We start from the raw sequence: 14,857 nt of genomic DNA, 5'->3' as shown, positions 1-14,857 counted from the left end.
ACGGATTATAGACAATTCCTTTCCTCTATTCTAAATGATAAAAATAATACATAAAAACATATAAAAGACAAGAGGTAGGAGTCACAATTTGTGTTCAGCTTGAATTTTCATTTACAAGTATATGTATCTTACACAAATTTCTCAATAAAAATATATTCATTGGTAACAGGTCAAGTATATTTCGTCGTAAAACAATGGGTTGTATACATTACCACAATTCATAAGCATAATTAAAAAATAGAAATAAAATAAATTTGAAACAACTTTTCAAACATTTAAAAAATTATAAACAGAGAATTCACTCCACATCCCTTTAAGGAGATGGAGTATGTAAAAAAAATCTTTTACTGACTATGAGTAAATTAAAAAAAAAGAAGAATTAAGAGAATAAAATTTTTACCTACTCTACGTTAACTGGAAAATTTAACGTTAAAATTATATCTCAACATATCACCTAAATTTTAGAGATAATCTATCATCATTTTCAAATTATAGTATACATTATTATAATTCTCATAATTATACTGATGCACTTTATAAAATACAAGAATTAAAAAAAGAACTGCTTACTCTGTTTTAATTTTAACCATTCTTCTCCAGTTAATCTTATGTCTTCAAATTTAGCATCCATGTATGAAAGAATAAACCTTATAGGTTCAGCAAGACCTTTTATATTAAAGTAAGTTAATTTATACTCTGCCATCTTTAATTTTTATTCTGAAAAGGAAAATAAATGAAAGAAAATAATAAAATAATAGTAAGATTTTTTTTAAGGAATATATAATTTAGAAAAAGAGAAGATACAATTAAATGTGATTTATTATTACCTGTAAATAAATAAGAATTTAAGAAAAAGATATGTGCAAAGTTCAGACAGTGAAAATTTTCTGTTAATCTTTGTAAATTAAACTGAAATAAGAAAGTTGTAAAGTAAATAAGCCTGAATAAACAAAATTGTTGTATATCTTTATCTAACTGACACAAATAACAATTTATCAAAGTTTATTTCTTATGTAGCTAATAATATTTTACTGAAAACATGACCTTGAGTATACTCATGTGCACTCAAATAAAACAAAATGGTATGCAATTCAAACCCACAAAAAACACTTACCGTGTGAAAGTATCCCTCAAAAAACAATTGTTCCAAATATAAAAAAATTATATTTTTAAATTACAAAGGCTCACTTACACTTACACCAGGGCTGTTTCAATTATAAAATGGTAAATAACAATTTACTATTATGAACTATGTTGTATTATGTATTATTTTATGTATTAAAAATATCCTCATATAGATCATACAAGCAAATAAGCAAAATACAAAAAGTACTTGTGGAAAAAATATTATTACCTCCATAAATTCTTTATCATAAATAAATCAATAAATATAACTTTTATTCTAATTAGAATATAAAAATAACACTGATATACATAATTTTTGAAATATGCAAAAATGTATGTACATTTTTCCTAGAATGCGAATACATGATTTTATCTCTTTTGTTATGCTGAAAATGAATATGAACTCAGCATCTTTCTATTACCCACCATTTTTGAAAAATGTTTAAATTTTAATTAACAAATTTTTTTATTTTTCAATGTGTAGAAATGATTTTAAGCTCCTGTATTGTATTTTGTTAGCTCATTTTTTATTGTTTTACTTTGTTAACATAATTTGTAAGCTATAAATAAACAATACTAGACAAAGAATTAAATCATATCATAGTCACATATTATGATATCATATCTAATACTGAAGAGTGAGCCTTCATGGACAAGATTATTCATGTCCATGCAAGTCAAAGTATGTAGCTGAAAACACAGCTGTGTTGTTTGTATTAAGCACAATTAAAAAAGTATATCATTTGTACTTTCACTGTAAAATTGGTGATCAGGATAAGACTTGGCCTCTTTATATAGTATGCACTACAAATTGTTCTGTATATTTAAGAGGATGGCTGCAAGGTACGCAGAAGCCTTTGCTGTTTGGTGTACCTATGGTTTGGGCGTGAACTGAAGGATAATGTAACTGATTGTTACTTTTGTTTAACAAATGTGTCTGGAATTTCTAAAAAATCTAAATATGCTGTAAAATATCCTTCATTGCAATCTGCAGTCATGCCTGTACCTCACAGTGAAATTATTACAGTTCCTGAGCCACCTGTGAATATATGTTTCAAAAGCAGTGATGAAGAATGAGGCAGTACTGAAGAACATAACATTGATTTTGATTTTGAATTATCTTCCAACAAGCCACATCTTATATCATAAGGTGAATTAAATGACTTGGTTAGGGATTTAAATTTATAAAAAATTAAGCTGAAATGTTAGGATCAAGACTGCAAGTTTAGAATTTACTTCAAAAAAATACAAAAATTTCAGGATTTTGAAGCCAACAAAAAGAACTTTCTCACTACTTTATAGATGAAAATAATTTGGTTATATTGCACATATATTGATGAGCTTATGTTGCAGTCAGGTCAAGTTCATAAATCTGAGGACTTTGCGCCTTTTCATAGATTTGTCCAAGTATAATTTAAAAGTGGTTCTACTACACAACGGTAACAAATATCCTGCAATACCAATCGCTTATGGTATTAATTTGGAAGAGACATATAATGTGATGAAAGACGTTCTTGAAAAAATTATAAAAAACATAGCTGGAACATATATGGAGATTTGAAAGTTATCAAATAAGAGAGTTGGTCAGAGATGATATATTTAATTCAAGGTTAAATAATGTAGAAAGTGCAGTTTGGGCTTCATTTAAAGAGGTTTGTAAAATTTTTCTCGGCAAACAAAAATTCAACAATTACTACGATATTATTATTAACTTCTTACTTCATACAGAACTATGGCATGTAATATGTCTGAAAATAAATTTCCTCCACTTGCATCTGGATTTTTTCCCGGACAACCTCGGAGACATAAGTGACGAACACAGTGAACGTTTCCACCAAGACATTTCGATGATGGAAAGCTAAAGGGAAATGGAATACTAATATGCTAACCGATTACTGTTGGACATTGATTCAGTGTATTAATGCGGATATATAATCAGTGTAAGTTACATAGATTATGTTAATATAAGATAAATTATAAGATCAAAAATATATGTGTTTAAAGAATATATTAATTATTTACAAATAATTATATGACATAATATTAAGATAAATAACTAAATTTGAAAATTGACTGCAAATTAATTCACAATTAGCCACTATTGAAAATTATTTTAAGCACATATTATGTACCCATTGAACTGGATGCAGGTAAAATTTTTTCCTGCAATGTTTGTGTTTCTAATTAGAATTATTTAAAATTTCATCAACAATGTAATATTGTTTACATACAAAATTAATTGTTTAAAATATCAAATTGATGGGAAGATTTTCCAAAAGATTCAACAATTTATTATTACTCCAGCAACAGTAGCAAAATAAGCCGAAGAATTGAGTTGAACAAGTAAGTTGAATTGAGTTGCCAAGTAAGTTTCACTGTTAACTAACAGTGAAACTTACTTGGCAATGTTTGGAAATAAATTACTGACTGATTTGGATTTACTGTGTTCTGGAAAACCAGAATGGTTCATGCAGGATAGTGCACCCCTGCACTATGGTACACAAGTTTGTGATCGGCTAGATGAATACTTCCCCAGTTCATTGGTCATAGGGGACGGGTGGAATGATCCACCCATAGATCCGTTCACCTATGATCCGTCCATAGGGGACGGGTCCTCTTACCCCTTATTATTTCTTGAAAAAAAAAATCTGATGTGGACACCACATGATTGACTTCCTTGTACGCCTATTAAATTACATATATACATTTTTTGCTGTACTTCATTTGAAAGTGAGATACGGTCCTCCAATTCTTTAATAAAGTGAACAGTTACACAATTGCTGAAATATTAGTTTTTATTAAAATCAAATATTTATACAATTATTAATTCAAAAATCTTACATGAAATATTAGGATAGAGTAAAAGTCCCTATATTACTCATATTATTAGATCAGTATTATTCATATCATATGAGTTACTGATTAACAAAAATTTCAGATTTCTGGTATCTCATAAATAAAAGTTAATAATAATTAAACTATTCTGTTTAGTGTGCTCCTGTACACTAGTTACAAATGTTAATTTTGACCTTACAGTACAAAATATTCAGATTTTATTATTTGGTGAATAATCAAAAATTAAAAAGAAACAATCATACAGGAAAAAGAAAGATAACACAAAGAAATATATTTAAAAAAAAAAACAATAAGAAGATGAATATGAAGAGGAAGAAAATGTTGGAAACAAAGAAAAAATAAAAAGATTAAGAGTAGATGTTAAATATAAAAAGGAAGAAAACATTAAGATCAAGGAAAGAATAAAAAGATTAAGAGAGAATGATGAATACAAAGGAGAGAAAATTTGAAAACTAGAGAACATATACACAAATCAAGATCAGAAGAATTATATCAAACCAAAGAGCAATTAAATGATTGACAACAAAAAACAAATGAACAAAATGATGATCAACTCCTATTTAAGGAGAATATTGTCCAACAATATCAGAGGAGTAATGAACTAAAACATAAGAATTTTTTGTAATTTATTAAAAGATTGGGCATGTATGCCTCAGTATATATGTACAAAATTAAACAATATTATGTACAAATATTATATTAACAATATTATGTACAAAATTAAACAATATATATATGTGAGGGTCTATTTTTTAGTCACCGTGTAGTTAACTTAATTAGAAAAAATTAAACAAAAATTCCAGAATAAGTAAATAAATAAACAGAAATTAAACTAGAAAATCCAAAAATAATACGATTCTAAATTATAATTTTCAATTACTATTAAATAATATGTTTCACCAAATCTGTTACATATGCACATATGTAAATTACATTTACACATTTTTAAACCATAAAAATTTTTTTCAGTAATAACTTGATTTTTTTTCATTTTTTTTTTTGTTGTTATTACTGAACTATTATTTATTGTAAAAGTTTTTTTTACAATCACAGGTTAATAATTATTAATAAATCAATATACTTAAATTATAAAAAAAAGGAGATGAAATCTGATTCAAACCGATGTGCCTTCCCTTGTAAGATCCAAATATTTCATTAATTAAAATTTTATATTTGAATTAATAATTTTTGCTATAACTCTGGGACCAATGAAAATAAGTACCACTTAAGATATATCGTTGAAAAACTCTCAATGAGTGCTTATTACTGCAGTTAAGAAAAATACCAAAGTCCAATTTTTGGGGGATTATGAACTTTTTTGAACACTTCTGGTTCAGTTAATTGCAATCAAAAGGGGAGGTTCACAACTAGATGTTAAATAGTCCTAAAAACAAAATTTCAACATCCTACGGCTAATCGTTTTGAGTTATGCGAGATACGAAAGAACGTACAGACGTCACGCCGAAATTAGTCAAAATGGATATTTCCGTTGAAATCTGAAATTTTTCGCGATTACAATACTTCCTATACTTCGTTCAAGGAAGTAAAAGGATTTCCCACTCCTTATTGAAATAAAAATGACGCGTTTTCGATGGCTCATTGATTACGAAGTAGTGATACACTTTGCGTTTTTATTTAATTTAATTACTATTAGTTTATTAGTAGACAGAGTAATAAAGTGAAAAGTATTAGTAGCAAATAAAATGTAAAAATAATACTCACAATAATAAAAAGTACAAGCTAGTATAACAAACAATTGATTTTTACTACTACAAAATTTATATATATATATATATGTTAAGTATATACTCAACGAAAACGTGAAGGTCCCCTACTGCGTGTATCCCTACCAGTTTATTACTTAAATAAGATTGAAGAAGATGATTAGTAACATTTTTATTAAATTATTTCTCTTAGAAGCTTCACTGCATATTCTAATGTTTACTTAAAAATAATAATAATATGAAATCATGGAATTATAGAAAGTATTACATAAAGCAACAATAATATCACACATAATTGAAACTGATGATACTTTAACAAAAAATTACACTTATAAGGATGATTAATAATATTTTTCTTTTTTTTTACGTCACCATTGCTTAATATTAGATAACTTTAGCCTAGTCAAACACACAAGCTTATTGATTCAATTCTGATATTCATTGTATTTTCACGAAAAATTCCAAAACTATTAGTCAGAAAACTAGTGTAAAACATTATTTATAATCCTTCATTCTAGAGACCTAATAAAAGCTATTATACAGTTAGGTATTATTACTTCAGAGGGATTAGATGAATGACAATTTTTTGTAGCGTGTAAAAATGCCATGCTTGACCGGGATTCGAACCAGGGATCTCGAAAGGCAGAGACGCTACCACTGCGCCACGGAGGCCGGCAAAAAAACAGTTTATTAAATATAAAAAAACAATCAAATAATAAAAAAATTGGGAAAATTTATCAAAAAATATGAAAATAAATTAATTTTGGAAAAAAGATAAAAAAAATAAGTTATATAACAAAAAAATCATGTCGATCAGATAATAAAAAAATCTGGCTAAAATATAACTCAAGGAAATATTATAAATCAATGTGATTCCAGCAATTGGATGCAAAATGAATTTCCTGCAACCAGTCGTTCCTGATGTGTGGCTCAGTAAAAGTGAACTAGGCGTGGGATTCGTGCTTTCGCGAACTCGGTTAGCTAGTTCAATGAGTAACGATGTAGGACATTCTAGATGTCCGAACGAGGCCTACAGCGAAGGCAAAAGCTGAATTTAAAAATCACCGATGTAAATGTCTACTGAGGCATTTACATCGGTGGCATCCCAACGAGACCTGACTTATTACTGTGAGATGTAAAAAGTTAGAGGGCGAAAGACGACTCCCGTTAAAGCCCATCAGGGCTAGGAACGGATGGGTGAGCGAGCGGAAGCGTCACAAGGCGGGTGTCTTTCCCTACGGGGTTGGGATGATGTGCTAAATAAAATCCTAAACCAAGTAAATATCTTTAGAAGTACCGGTATTGATATTTCAGCTAAGATTATTGGAATTATAAAAAATTGTATTCCCGTTTCACCGACGCATATATTTAATTAAGTTAAATCGACGGTAATATTATTAGTTATTTAAGCCGCAACTTAACTACTTAAAGACAAATAGAATTGTATCTGATAATGTTTGGCTTCCGAAGTAAAATTACTACACAAAATGCGATTGACAAATAATTTTCTGATATTTCCGCCGCACTGGATCGAATTAAAAAAATCTACTATGTTCTTATATTTGGTAAAGCACCTAACTGTCCAGTAGATGGCAGTACATTCAAATGAAATGCAGGCAAGAAAACAAATAAAACTGAAATAGAGAATACTTAAGTAAATAGTGTTAACATCGAGATTCTTTAGAAACTTTGCATTGTGCTAACAAAATAATAATACCCGAAACAACTGTTTTAGATCAAGTTTTATTCACTATTTATGATCTTTTGAACATTGTAAAATACTATCTTTCTGCCTATGATATGGTTCTTTATTTTGAGAGGTTACTTGAGAAAAGATCAAATTATTAGCAATACGGAGTTTACAGAGTGAAAACACGATTGGACAATTGAATTGCCATCCTGCGTTAAAATTACTACAGCGTTAAAATCAGTAAAATTTCTGCTGTTAATTATGTTGGGGGGTAACAGTCGATCAGCATTTAAGGTAGGATGTACAGTACAACTTTTAAATAAAATTATTTACATATTTGTTAATATAAGAGCAAATTTTCCGATTCCATTACCAAGAATCAGTTTATTTTGTGTTTATTCAGTCCGGTTTACAATATGAATTTGTTGTATAAGGTGCCGCATTTCAAATTGTTATTAGACATCTTCAAATTTTACTGAGCAGACCTAAAAATTAAGAACAGAAATTATCCCTTATCTGAATTGTATAAAAATGTTGGAGTATTAACGATAAGCAGTTAATATTAAATATTAATGGTATTCATGAGTAGATATTAACTTTTCTTAACATTTCCTTTTTTTAACTATGTGCTCAATAGAAGCATGTTACACAAATCGGAACTAGCCCACCAGAAAAACAGCACTGTCACAGAGACAGTGACTATTATTTTCCTACATTTTTTAATATCTTTCCTAACAAACTCCGTTTACGGTCAATAGAAGGGGTTTTAAATTCCTGTTAAACTTATTAAAGTGCAAATTACGATAGTGTGAAATTTGAATAATAATTTAGATCAACGGTTCTCGAACTGCGGTATGCAGAATTTCTCAAGATGGTACACAAACAGACACAATACAAAATATATATATATAATACAAAATTATTAGTAAACAAATATTTATTATTTTTACTATTTATATATTATTATTAGTACAGTTGTATTAGCGATTCTAAAACATTTTTTAATATATTATAACGCAAAGATATTTTATCACGCACTTCCTTTTTTTAATTTGAATAGATTATTTGCGTATTTTCTGTCTACTTTACATTGAGGCCTGAAGTAAAAAATCTGCACATGTGTAGTGCGTGTAAATACACAACACACATACATATGACAACCTTCAACCGCTTGATGTAATCCACCGGGTGGACAAAAATGACATCACTTTTAAAAATAGCTACCACACGATAAGAACTTTAATCATTTCGTACGCCTATTAATCTCAGATTAACACATTATTAGTTGCTATTATGTAATTATAAATATGTCAGTTCTACAGCAATGTAAACAATGCACTATTATTGAAAAAATGCATACTAATCTCATTTCCTAATTTTATATTATTCATATTACTTACTAGTTGAGACCAAAAGTAAACGAATGTTCCGTATGTTAGTGCAATTATTTGAATTGCAATTCGCTAGAGGCTGTCAACCACTCGTGGTCTGTCTCCTATTACGTCTATTCCCCGCAAGTCACTCCGGGCCAGAAGTGAGTAGTACCGTCGATTACTTTTTACAAATCAACCGCTGCTATTACTTAACTCGTAATATTTATTCCATCTCTCATTCAAAAAATGTGAAAAAAATGAAGTCTATTTATAAGATGCTAGAAATTTAATCACCAAATTCCATGCCGATAAAATTAATATTAAATAAGCTACGACGAAAATGCTTTTTCCCATTTTTCTTCTTATTAAGAAAAATAAGAATTTTCACAAATGTTTATCAAAATAATTTTTAGTGAAAAAATTTGGCCGGCAGTTGGTTAGAACCTGGAATTAGCTATATTACTACAATTAATTATATTAATCGAATCATTTATTGGAATTTAAAAAAAAAATCTTGAATGTTTAAATTGGAAAAAGTAATGCGCTTCATGCGCGGAATAAAGAAATATCAATGAACGTGATAGATTACATGACCGAAGAAGCAAAAAATCTGATGTGGACATCACATGACTTCCTTGTACGCCTATTAAATTACATATACACATTTTTTTTAATTTTTTTTATGAAAAGTACATAAAATTTTATTTCAATAATAACTTCTGATATTTTTCCATATTTTTTTTATTTTTATTGTTATTATGAATTATTATTTATCGTAAAAATATTTTTACAAAAGTCTGATTCGAACCGAATGTATTAATTAAAATTTAATTTGGCTATAACTCTGGAACCAATATATATATCGTTGAAAAGCTCTCAATGAAGGCTTGTAACTGCAGTTACGAAAAAGTTCAAAATCCAAATTTTTTGAATTTTGGGGTTTTTTGAACATTTTTGGTTCAGTCGACTGCAATCAAAAGGGGAGATGCACAACTAGATGTTACAACGGTCCTAAATCCAAAATTTCAACATCCTACGGCTAACCGTTTTTAAGTTATGCGAGATACGTACGTACATACAGACGTCACGCCGAAACTAGTCTTTAAGTGGATTAAGGGATGGTCAAAATGGACATTCCGTTGAAATCTAAAACCGAAATTTTTCGCGATCACAATACTTTCTTTACTTCGTACAAGGAAGTAAATTTTTTTTTTTTTACAATTTTTAATTTATCCAAAAAGGTTCTTGAACATGTGTCAAAAGCAGCGAAGGTGTCTGTTATAATATTCAAAAGAATAAAAATCTGAAGCGGAAAAAATCCATCTTTCGAGTCACCACGTAAAAAAAAATTAATATGCCTAAAAACGTTAGTTAGATAGTTTTGATACGCTATTAGACGGTTTGTCGGTAATTATTATTTGAATTAACATGGTGTTCCTACACTATGAAAAATTTTGCCAAAATTGAAGAAAGAGGGAGTGTTTCGCTGAGGCAAGGATAGTTTAAGAAAGATTTTAAAATCAATTGGTTTTAAAACAAAATATAATTGATAAAAAAAATTTAAACCAGGATTAGATACCCTGTTATTCTTAATTAGTAATTTTTTTCTAAGGTAGTATATTTTTTATAATTGAAATTTAATAGATCTGGCGGTTTTTAAATCTTTTTAGAGGAACCTGTAATTTAAATGATATTCCACGATTTTTTGTACTTTTTTTTCTTGTATATCTCTGTCGTTGAGTGGAATGAAAATTTATTTTCTTTCTCTTTTTAAAGATTTATGTTAGGTCAAGATGCAGTTATAAAAAGGTTATTATGGGTTAATAGTAATTTTTTTAAATTAATTTTTTGAATTTTGCTCTTAATTATGAACATATCGCCCGTCACTCTCATAAATTGAGATAAGTCGTAACACAGTAGATGTGTATCTAGAACTGGAAAGTGTATCTAGAATCAGATTTTGGGTTATTCTTATTTACAATAAGATGATTGTATTTACATTGATAAGATTGTTTACTGTTCAATTCAGTTGAGTCTGATAGGTTTTTTTTTTGTGTCTTTCTTTTTTTCTATTTTATTTTTTTTTATTTAGTTAATTGTACAGTATTGGATGAATAAATTTTATTTTAGAATAATAATTTTTTTTAGTACCTTTTGTATCAGGGTTAATTAACTTTTTAAATTTATTTTTTTCCCCGAATAATGAAGATCTATCTTAATCTGTATTTTATTGTAGAATAATTATTTATAAGTTTGGGATTGTTTTGATATGAAATTCATTTCTTTTTGTATCTGGTTATCTGGTAAATTGATTTAATCGAGAATTTCTTTTTGTTAATTTATTTTTTTTTCATTTTGAAATTTTATATTAAGGTGGATAAGCTCTTTTTTTTTATAATTTATTTTTTTTCTTTTTCTTGTTGGATTAGAATCTCTCCTGTAGAAAAGCACCGCATACAATAAAAGCGATTTCAATTTTTGCATTTTATAAAATCATTCAGGAAAGAAGGCCATCCTATTGTCTACACAGACGAAACCTGTAGTCTAATTAACAATAATGAGGAAGAAATGAAAGTTCCATATTCAAAAGCATCTCGAGCAATCATAGTGCACGCAGGGGGGTGAAATAAGGTTTATTCCTGGCTGCTTGGTCATGTGGAAATCAACATCGACGATTGGTGATTACCACAAGGAAAGGAATTTCCAAAATTATTCTAAATGGATTAAAGAAATGCTAAATTTGCTGTAAAACAATGTGTTAGTGGTTGATAATGCTTCTTACCCCCGTTAAGGTTGAGTTGGCCCCGGAGTTCATCTACTACGATAAAAATATCATAAAAATGATACTATTACCATAAATACTACTGCCATGATACTGCTACCATAAAAATATCTGACTAAGAAACCACAATATGCCCTTTAGACAGGTTTTGCTAAAAATTTAATTATACAAAACAACATTACGAAACAAGGACCATTACAAACATTATGAAATTCAAGTTGAAAAGGGATATACCGTTCTTCGTCTCCCACCTTTTCAGAACTAAATACAATAAGAATTATATATATATACAATAGAGTTAATTTGGGCAGAGTTTAAAATCTGGGTAGTAGAGAACAACACTACTTTTAGACTTGATGGACGTAATGCAACTGTACGAAAAGAAAATTTCTGAAATTGGGCCAGCAGAATAGCAAAGGAAGTGCGTTCATACTAAGAAGGTTGAAGAAGAATATCGAAACGATCAGGGAATTTAAAAAACACAGTAGAATCGTTTGTAATTAATGTAAACAATGAATCGGACAACTCCAGCGATACAGAAAAAGCGAAGAAAAAGAAGATGATGATAATGACGACCTGCTTGGATTTGAATCGATGGAAGAAACATCATTGTGAAAATTGTTACGATAAGATAAATTATGCATATTTTACTAGTTAAACTAATTAGAATGTAAAAATAACGTAACATAAAAAATAAAATAACAATATTGTTAGAAGAAAACAATAAGCAATGTAATAATTATAAATAGAATTATATCATTCCATGCATATTTATACAATATTCAGTGTAAAATTAAATAAATTAAAAGAATTATAAAAATATTGAAATTAAATTAAATAATTACAACATTTACAATAAACGAGTTACTGAAAACGGTACTAAGATAATTATTTTTATACAAGCAAATAAAAGACCTATTGATACAAATATATCTTTAACAATAATACACTAACAATAAAAAAAAATAAATAGGAACTGCTTATATTTAGGATTTTTATATAAACATAACGGCAGTAATGAAACTGGTATAAAGATGCGTGAAACCTCGTGGAGCTAGCATGTGACTAATTTTTAGTTGATCATACTGCACTGAGTATCGGAACTGACTAGTAATGGAGACCTACCCACCAAGTTGGTCTAGTGATGAACGCGTCTTCCCAAATCAGGTGATTTGGAAGTCGAGAGTTCCAGCATTCAAGTCCTAGTAAAGTCAATTATTTTTACACGGATTTGAATACTAGGTCATGGATACCGGTGTTCTTTGGTGGTTGGGTTTCAATTAACCACACATCTCAGGAATGGTTGAACTGAGGCTGTACAAGACTACACTTCATTTACACTCATACATATCATCCTCATTCATCCTCTGAAGTATTATCTGAACGGTAATTACCGGAGGCTAAACAGGAAAAAGAAAGAAAAGTACGGGAGACCACGAGCGGATAGACAACCTCCACGTATTATGTACGATGTTATATAAACAATAGCAATGCTTCATAGCTATTTATAGTTTTATGACATAATTAAATTATATTTTAAAAACGATTACTTAATCTTGAGAAACTTCATTGTTATTTTAGCTGTGCCGTTGTTAACTGCTCGTGATAGAAGTTAACAACGCCACAGTTAAAATAACTGTGGGATAAGAAAACATTCAAAAACCCGTTTTAAACCAGTTTGACGATTTCAATAAAAATGCTTTCAGATTCAAAGTCCACAGTTTATTTTTTAAAAATGAATTGCCTGCTCTCAATAAGGTACTTTCAGCTGTCAAAAGCGATCCCGATTTACCGAAAATTAACTGGCCTAGTTCATATAAACTTTTATAGATGGTTTTCAAATTTCCAGGAAAAAGTAGAAATACTTTTATCAGTGATAGAGATGTGCCATCGTACCAAAATGTTTACAATTTTACAAATTGTTATTATTTTATTTTACATATATTTTCTGAGAACTGCTAAATTTTGGTTATATTTATTAGTCAATAAAAACAATAAATATTTATTTAAATAAGCGATTTAAATACCCGCCATTAAGGATGTGCACCTCATGAAATCTAAAACATCTGTGCAAGAGAAAAGACAATAAATGTAATAGAACGCAAGCAGCTTAAGGTAAGTTTCAACGTGTGTATACTATTTGTAACTGACTTTTTGTTGTTTATGGTAATGAATGGGGGGTATATAAGGACAGTCAGTAGTATCGTAGGTTATTTTTGTATATGCATATTATTATTTTTGTATATACAAAAATAACTTAAAAATTTATTAATGAGTAATGAGTAACTAAAATGAGAGTAATTACATTTTGACATCGAAGTTATGAACATGATAAGTATATAAGTTACGAACAATTTTTTTTTCGTATTTGTACTTAAGTAGTTGGCGATAGATACACGATATACTGGATGGTAATGTATTGAATATTGAGGTTATGTTTATGGTAGAAACGTGGTACTGGATAAGCACATTAGTTCTATATTTATTAACGGTCAGTAATTTTGTTATGATATGGTAATAAATTATGTTTATTCAATATTACGTAGTAATTATTATTTTCTTTCTGATCAATATATGTATGAATTTTCATTATCATTATCGAATTGTTGTACTAAGGCTCTCCTATACCGTTAGCAAATTTATTTTTGTGTTCTAGTCATTCAAGCAACAGTGTATTTCAATAAGAAAAAATTGAGTTGAGGGAGTTACAAGGCAAGCTTTTATGAGTATTCAGTTTGAATACAACCAAAACTGCAGGATCATGGTTTATTCTCATCCATGAGCTTGGCTGCGAGTCTGTCCGACTTCATGCTTTGAAAGACATGAAAAAAATAAAATAAGTTCGCCAGGGTTTCACAATTAAGACAAAGAAGCTATTTACAATACTGCAAGTATAGGTTGGAAGAAAAGTTGAAGTAGTAGTCTTTAACATTTAACTTCATTCTATTCAGTATACAACTTCTGATATACATGTTTAACTTTTTTTTAAGGTGGAACTTGAGTTATTTATCCAGAAACATAAAAATTAAACATTATGCCACTTCTAATTCACTGGGTGTTAATCAGTTATTAGAAATGAATGGTCACACTGATTGATATATATATATATATATATAGTCCTTTTTGTTTCTTCATTATTTAATTACTACAGTAGATTTGATTTCACTGTACGCTTCTTGTATGATTAGCCCACTCATAAAAAAACAATTTAGTTTTGTCAAAAGAGTTGAACTAATCATTTTAACTATCTTCAATGAGGTTATAATGTTTCAAAGATTAAAGTTGTTTAATATCTTTGTTTAAACTT

At 28.7% G+C, this 14,857-nt stretch overlaps 1 protein-coding gene across 1 annotated transcript in view; it reads left to right on the top strand.

The window, feature by feature from the left end:
• The first annotated feature begins 13,908 nt into the window (after positions 1-13,908).
• The window catches only part of Noc2 (Nucleolar complex protein 2), a 79,311-nt gene continuing 78,362 nt past the window's right edge, over positions 13,909-14,857 (top strand). Inside the window, exon 1 of the mRNA XM_075359772.1 lies at positions 13,909-14,041. The gene's annotated coding sequence lies outside the window, so the exon portion shown is untranslated. The remainder of the gene's footprint in view (positions 14,042-14,857) is intronic.

This window comes from Lycorma delicatula, chromosome 3 (genome assembly GCF_047948215.1).
Source record: "Lycorma delicatula isolate Av1 chromosome 3, ASM4794821v1, whole genome shotgun sequence".
Taxonomy (NCBI): Eukaryota; Metazoa; Arthropoda; class Insecta; order Hemiptera; family Fulgoridae; genus Lycorma; species Lycorma delicatula.
This window is presented reverse-complemented; position numbering and strand designations above follow the sequence as displayed.